Genomic DNA, 8,511 nt, shown 5'->3' on the forward strand with positions numbered 1-8,511 from the left:
GCTCACTGCAGCCTCCGCCTCCTGGATTCAAGCGATTCTTCCACCTCAGCCTCCTGAGTAGCTGGGACCACAGGCACATGCCACCACGCCCAGCTAATTTTTGCATTTTTAGTAGTGACGGGGTTTCACCATGGCCAGGATGGTCTTGATCTCTTGACCTCGTGATCCGCCCGCCTTGGCCTCCCAAAGTGCTGGGATTACAGGCGTCTGCCACTGCACCAGGCTAGGATCCAGTTTCTTGTAGTCTCATGACTATGGTCCTCATTTCCTTGCTGGCTGTTAGAGCCTGCCTTTAGTTCCTGGATCTCTGTCATTTGTTATGACCTCTCACTGTGTATGAATACCTACATCTCAGAGTCTGAAATATTGCTTCAAATCCTTTTTATACTTGGAATTTCTTTGACTTTTCTTCCTGACACAACTCTCTGACTTCTGCCAGTTCCCTCATTGGTCTCTCGTTGAAGAAAGTTATGTGCTTTTAATGGCGCGTGTAATTAGGTGGGACCAATCTAGACAACAGAAAGTAATCTCCCTCTGCTAAGGTCCTTAATCTGAATTTTAACTTCAAATCCCCTTTCCCTTGTAGTATAACATATTTATAGGTTCCAGTCTATAATCTTATTATGGACTAAGATTAGGGTGACCATTATTCAGTCTACAATATTTCTTATTTCTTCATGCTTGTATTCATACTCTTGCACCACCCGAGAATATATCTACCTTTTTACTTGTCTGGAATACTGCTCTACATCCCTCATAACAGCTTAAAAAGCTGCCCCTTTTGAGGAAACAGGATTGCTTTGATGAAGCTTTTACAATGTGACCCTTTCTCATTTTATTTTATCTCCCTTATTGTGATTAACATATTTTACTGAACCTATGTATATCTGTATGTTTACTAGAATGTAAAACATGTGAGAGATGATGCGTTTTATTTTATGCATTTATTTATTTTTGAGATGGAGTCTCACTCTGTCACCTGAGTTGCAGTGCAGTGGCGCAATCCCATCTCACTGCAACCTCCTCTGCCCGAGTTCAAGTAATTTTCCTGCCTCAGCCTCCCGAGTAGCTGGGATTACAGACGTGCGCCGCCACGCCCAGCTAATTTTTGTATTTTTAGTAGAGATGGGGTTTCACTATGGTGGCCAGGCTGGTCTCAAATTCCTGACCTCAGGTGATCTGCCCACCTTGGCGTCCCAAAGTGCTGGGATTACAGACATGTGACACCTCATCTGACCTCCATCTTATTTTTATACTACCATAGGAAGTCCATCATAAAAATGTAAAGAGTAAATTTAAAAATGATTTAATAGATGAAATGTATACAAACAAATTTTTTTTCATAATTTTTTATTTTTCTTGTTGAGTTAGCATGCATTGTATTACTCAATTACTTCCCTTAATATCCTATCTCCAAATATAGTTACACTGGGGGGTAGGACTTCAATATACGAATGGGGGGAGCACAATTAAGTTCGAAGCAGTATACATGTGTTAATTCCCGCATCACTGAAATAATTTTGTGCTTAAGCTTTTAATATTCCAGTCATTCAAAAACATGAACTTCTAGTGCCACGTTATGTGGAGTAGTTTATTGGAGAAAAATTTGCAAGCAAAGAACTGGTAGAAACAAGTTGTACTCAAAATCTCATTATTCCACAGCTTAGGCTAGACACAAATGGTTCTTGTACTCCATGACTAATAATTGTTAGAGAAGGACCTGCTCCCTAATAATGCTCTACAAGTTTATAAAGTCGGGGCAGAAATATCTGGGTGATCATGTCATTATGGAAGCTCCTGGTTGTGGGAGGCTAAGTAAAGGGAAACTTCTGGAGCCTACTGGCTGGTATCACCTTGTTCTTCTGCTGTGCTAACTTGGAACTTCTGTGTAAACTCAGCTACTAGAAGTAGACAATGAAGCTCCAGGACTACCCATATATGTCACTAATCAGCTTTCCAGTTAAAAAGTATTTTCTAAAGGCAATATGGCATAGTGGGATAACATGATTTAATGGATTTTTTAAAAATTATAATTTAAGTTCTGGGGTAAATGTGCAGAACGTGCAGGTTTCTTACATGGGTATACATGTGCCATGATGGTTTGCTGCATCTGTCACTCTGTCATCTACAGTAGGTGTTTCTCCTAATGCTGTCCCTCCTCTATCCCTCCATCCACTGCTATCCCTCCCCTAGGCCCCCAACCCCCAACAGGCCCGGGTGTGTGATGTTCTCCTCCCTGACTCTATGTGTTCTCATTGTTCAACACCCAATCATGAATGAGAACATGCAATGTTTGGTTTTCCATTCTTGTGTCAGTTTGCTGAGAATTATTATTTCCAGGTTTATCCATATCCCTGCTGATTTAATGATCTTTTAAGTCAGACAGACATTTATCAAAATTACAGATGTGTCATGTGTGGGTTGTAGCTTTTAAATTATTTTAGGAAAAGGAATTTAAATTTTTTTTTTTATAATATGGACCATTAATATTGTTGGGTATATAGATTTAAACATATGTATTATCACAACTGATACAAAACCTTTTGTATTCAGTGATGGTTGACTTTTCAAGCCACTACCCTTCCATTTTAAAATTAACATCAAGCAATGAACTTCCCATGGTCTCCTAAAACCACTGAAAATATAAGGTTTTATTATTTTATGTATTTCGTGATGAATAAAAGTTACCAGAAACCAAGTTTACTTACTGAGAATTAAGTTAGAGAGAAATGAATGATTCTTTGGTTATTTATGTCACTTTCTCATTATTTGGAAACTGGATATACATAGAATTCTTGACATGCCTGTCTTTTTAATGTGCTAGGAAATTATTACTGTTTGGCCTTTTTATTTTTTATAATGCAACACTTTTCAAACGTATGACCAGTTTATCTGACAGAGGAAAGCAATGGACAAGAAATTAGTTGATAGTTTGAAGAGAGAAAGCTCCTCTAATTTAGAGTGATGATAGGTAATTGTAAGTCTGGAAACTATTATATTAGTTATTATGAAAATTGACAAGAGAATAAGATTTCTGATGTACTCTATATTAGTGTAATAAAGAGGTCTAAAACACAGAATTTCTTTACTAGTTATTTCATCCATTTAAGGAAGAAAACTTCTCTTAGAGTGAACAATTTTTATATGAAAAATTGAATGCAATGAAGCTGAGTTTTTAAGAGAGTAAAAATACTAAAAATAATAATATCAACCTCTTCTATAAAGGTCCAGAATATGCAGATTTTTGTATTTGAAAATATTTGTAAAAATGGTTAAACTTTACTAGAGGCTAATATGCCATCAAGGCCAAGATTATTTGATGATCAATACAAAATAAAAGCTATTGTTATGATGGACTGTGATGACTAAAGACCTTCAAGAACTCAAGGCACTTTAGATGTAATTTTTCAAAGTAGGTAAAAATAAAACTATAATGGTAATTTGGGAAAACGTACAGAGGTATTTCTTTTCCTTATGTTTTTATCTACCTCATTTTATGACATAAATTTAAAGAACAACATATATTTTATAGTAAATACTTCTAACATTTTATCTTTGAAAAACCTGACTACTTTTAATAGCACTACCAAATCTAAGGCTGATGATGTGTAGCAAATGTATTTGCAATATACCTTAATATATTTTCTATATAATAATATGAGAAAAATGTTATTTCCATACAGCCAGATATTTGATTTAATCTTTTTAATTCACGCACATTTGAATTTAAAATATTAATTGCATTGTATTAAAATGTTGTTATTTTGACATAGAATTATATATTCCAAATGTAAACAAGTTGCCTTAAAACCAGTTAGCCTTTATCAAAAGCTAAATAAATAATAATGTGTTTCTGTAGAAAAATTTTAGGTATACTTTTGTAGTTCATCAGTAAAATAATTGACTTCAAAGTTGAAATGTTACTTGGCATTTTAAAAGCTTACAATGAAATTAAAGATAATTCAGTTCTCAATTTAAAAAATTTAAATAAAAGGAGGGTCCAATAAGTGACCATAGCATATTAATTGATTTGTTTTTGACAGCTGTGAAAAAACATTTGTTTAATAGTTCAAAATTTGCTAAATTACTGTAGAGAAACCTTGTTTTTTCTTCTATGAACTCTTAAATTTTTGGTAGCTGCCATCTCATTAATGATGTAAATGATAACTTCTAAGAATGTGTCCTTTCTCCATTTGTTCAACTATTTTCAAGCTACTATCAAAATATTATTTGCTAGATACGTTACTACTAATTTCTCAGGATTAAATTACGGTTGCTTCTCTGTTTTACATTTTCTGTGACTCACAGTGTAGCATATTTACATGACCCACCCATTGATACACCCAGTATATCATATTTATATGCCTTACATATCCTACAGCAGATGTTCTGCAATTGTCCAACTGATGGACATTTTATGCTTCTCAAAACAGAAACTGCTGAATGAAAATGGGAAGAAGAGTTAGCACATTCTTGTTCTTAAAATAAATGTTATTTATAAATTAATCTTTCAAGTTATTCATTATACATTGGTTTTATAAAATAGTGATTTAAAAGTTTTCTGATATATTGAGTTATTTGATTATAAATGGAGTTCAAAATTCTACATATGAAGAATTTAAAAAATCAATGACTGATTATAAATTATATTTCCAGTTTGCAGCCTTCAACATTGTAGTTGCTAAGTGAATAAATTAATTAAAAACCACCTCCACAACCTAATATAAACTATGGTATAATCCAGCTTTGAATTTTCTTTCTGTGCTTCACAAAATTTTACTCTAAGATTCTATGACTGTCAATTTATTTTCACAGAAAAAATGTGGCAAGAATTTAAAATGAGGCAAGACATTTTAAGTTTAAGAAGATAAAAATACGCTATAGCTGTAAGAGTTAAGGAAAGAGGAAAGAAACACGAAATGCTGCTCAACAGTCAAAGACAAGTTTTATTTTAGAGAAATAAGTTTGAGAGGGGCTTCTGGCTGATTTTGGTCAGGAGAACTCTCTCTTAAAGACTGAGTATATTCTGGTTTTAGGGTGAGGGGGCTTATCATAAGCTTGAAATGTTTCTGTGTTGTGGGGGAGAAGTTTTATGGTGGGGTTGGAATGTCTCTGGGCAGAGGGGAGGTTATCTTGGAGCTAATACCTTTACAGAGGGGAAGTTATCTCACATCTTGCCAGCCGGAGGGGAGTTATCTCCATGCTGGCATGTCTCTGTTTGGGGAAGGGTTTGGAATGTTTCTTGTCTAAGATATTATTTGTGGTTTATGGTCATGCTGACCTTAGCAATTAGGCTGATGCCCTTTGGATTTAGGCAGTTTTTTGATCAAGGTGAACTTTAGAATGGCGGTGCTTGTCCAAGATGGTGATGCTTCTTCTCTGTCAGTAGCTCTTTCTTCTTACTTGCATTTTGAGGTTTGGATGGCATGTCTTTCTCACTCTGGTGGTATGAATTGTTTAATCCTATAAAAGAAATAGCACAATAACAGTATAATCATGTTAAACTTCATTGAAATAATACTTAATATATTTTTCCAGAGATATTTTTGTGCTTTGTTGATATAAAGGACAATTAAATTTTTCATGTCAATTTGAAAAAGGAAAAATTAAATATGGTATATGTATAAAGCAACTTCATAACAGTGAAGCACAACATAAAAGGCAAGCAAAATAGCACATCAGCCTTGAATTTTAGACACTATAATAATTTTTTAAAATATTTATTAATTGCTTTACATGTTTGTTTTTATTAGCACAGACTTCAACTTCAGGTTTATAATCACACATAAAAAATGATAACTCTTCTATGCATATCTTTCTCCCAATCTTCTTAAAGAACTCATTCAAATTTAATACAAGTCCCTTCAATTATAAAACTGTAAAAATGAATTTCTGTGTGTGTTCTCAACAATTATTATTTCATATCAATATTCAAGTATAAGACATAGGCGTAATTCTGCTATTCATTAGCTCTTTTGTAATCCTTAGTCTGTTTTGATTATGATTTTAATATTATATTTTGTCCCTAGATTTTCTTGAAGATTTTTTCTAAAAGTATTATGGTCTGAGTAGCACTATCATCAAGCAGATCTAATTATCTATAAATAAAGCAACAAATTCTTTGCCTAAGTAAAACTTGTTATTTTATCTTATTTTTCATTTCCCTTTCTGTCTTTTACTTAGGTGAGCCTCTTAAGGTTTTCTTTTTGTGCTTACACCGTGTGCTTTTATGGCAATATAAATCAAATTTGTTTTCCATCTAGTTTAAGAAATTTAATTCTTCTATTTTTCTAAATTTTTGAAATTTCTGTTGATCTGAGTTTTGTGTATATCTGCTTTCTAATATGATGTTTTTGTTTGACCTAACTAGACTGAGATTGCTTTCTTTGTAATAAGATATTGGCTTTTGCCACAAATAACTTCATGAGACACCTGTAAACATACACACAGATTAGAATTCTAACATAAATATATTTTATCGTTTTCTTAAAACTAATGAATACAGTATTTTAATACCCTGAAAATGATTATCTTACTTATCTCATTAGCTACTTCAAAGAAGGTTTTGATTGTCCTTCCTGAAAATTTACATTTTAGAAAGTTTCTGAATTAAACCCTAAGGGAATCCTTTTCTCTGCAATTATCCTTGTTTATCATCCCTTTGATTTTATTTAACACATTATCTGACAACAAGAAAAGATCCATGACCTTAATCTTGCTGATCCTCCTATATCTATTAGGCAAATGCCTAATTTAACAAATGACCCTTCTGCTTTGCCCTAAAACCAAAAACCTCATTTTTCCTCAAACTAATCAATGAAACCAGTTTAGAAAATCAGTTTTTCTTTTCTTGAGGGAAGAAATGTAACAAGGAAAGAACAGGAAAGAGAAGCCATAACTTCAAGGCATTGATGAAACATGAAAACCGCATTTTAAAACTGTGAATCTGGATTGCATACATACTTCAAATAATGGTAGAGGATCAGCATAGCAGCACCTGGAGTTGGAGCCTCACCTCACCATTGCCTGAACTTTGTTTTTGTTATTATTATTATTGTCATCACTGGTTTTGAGATGGGGTCTTCAGTGTTGCTTAGGCTAGCCTCAAACTTCTGGGCTCACGTGATTCTTCTGCCTCAGCTTTCTGAGTATGAACTCTATTTTTGTTATTTGAAGATTGACAAACCAGTCAACAGTATTCGCCCCTGCAGTAGTGTTTGAGATATTGTACATTTTTCATAAATGTGAGGTAAATTAATATGACATCATGTCACCTTGATGTTATATGCATGAAGTATGCTGATAAAAACTTTCTTCCTTCTGCTCTTTCAATTTTAAAAATATAGAATAAATTTCTTCTGGTTATACCCTGAAAGAGAATCACATTTCAGTTTTATCTACATTCTCTAATTAAGTAGTGAGTTCACTGTTTTACAAACACCCTAATACTTCACAGGTTTAAATTTAAACAACTGCCAAACAAAACCACTGAAGCGCTATGCAAAAGATCTCACCTAGGATGTTGTTAACCCATGTCATGATCCTACCTTTCATGAAGTTTATAGTATTATTTAAGTTTGTGAGGATATGTACAAGTTACTGTTAAATAAGCAACATCACAGATTCAATCAATAATTAAGAACAAGTTTCCTTGACCTCTTCTAAATACATAGACTTCAATTTCAGATAAATAGTACTTACCAAAAATTTATGTATATCTTCTCAGTAATCATACTTAATCATCTTTTCTCTCACAAAGTTATTTTCTGTATTCATAAGACACTTTTGGTTGTTCAACTAATTAGTAATAGGAGGCCCATTAATATTGCCAATAAATATTGGAAAATGAAAAATAAGAAATTCTTTTATAAGACCAAACTTCACTAAATATTGAATATGGCAGAAAATATACAACACTAAGAGGAGGGATTGTCATATACTGGGTCTTATAGAGTTTAGGACTGAAAGCTTATTCATGATACAAAGCAGTCCTATGGAGTAAGTTATTTTAGTGATACGTTTTGCTATCAAGCATAATAATTTTAAGAACAGTTATAATAAGCTATAACTATAATGGTAATTTATAAATTTCTGTTTGGGAGCTTCATCTTTTCAAAGCATTCTCTACTTTTCTACTCCATCAAAAATCAAAATACTGTCATATGTGACTTATCCCAGATGTATATTGAGAAATATATTTCATCGTTGTGCAAACATCATAGAGTATAGCTACACAAAACTAGATGTTATAGCCTACTACATACCTAGGTTGTATGATCTAGCCTATTACCCCTAGGTTACAAATCTGTATAGCATATTACTGTACTGAATGCTGTAAACAACTGTAACACAATAAGTATTTGTGTATCTAAACATAACTAAACATTAAAAAAGTACAGTAAAAATACAGTATTTTAATCTTATGGGACCACTATCATCTATATGGTCTGTTATTGATGTCATGTGGTTCATGACTATTCAATTAGAACAACAAATATTACTCATTTTCCC

Source organism: Cebus imitator, unplaced genomic scaffold, assembly GCF_001604975.1.
Source record: "Cebus imitator isolate Cc_AM_T3 unplaced genomic scaffold, Cebus_imitator-1.0 Scaffold105, whole genome shotgun sequence".
In the NCBI taxonomy this organism is placed as follows: Eukaryota; Metazoa; Chordata; class Mammalia; order Primates; family Cebidae; genus Cebus; species Cebus imitator.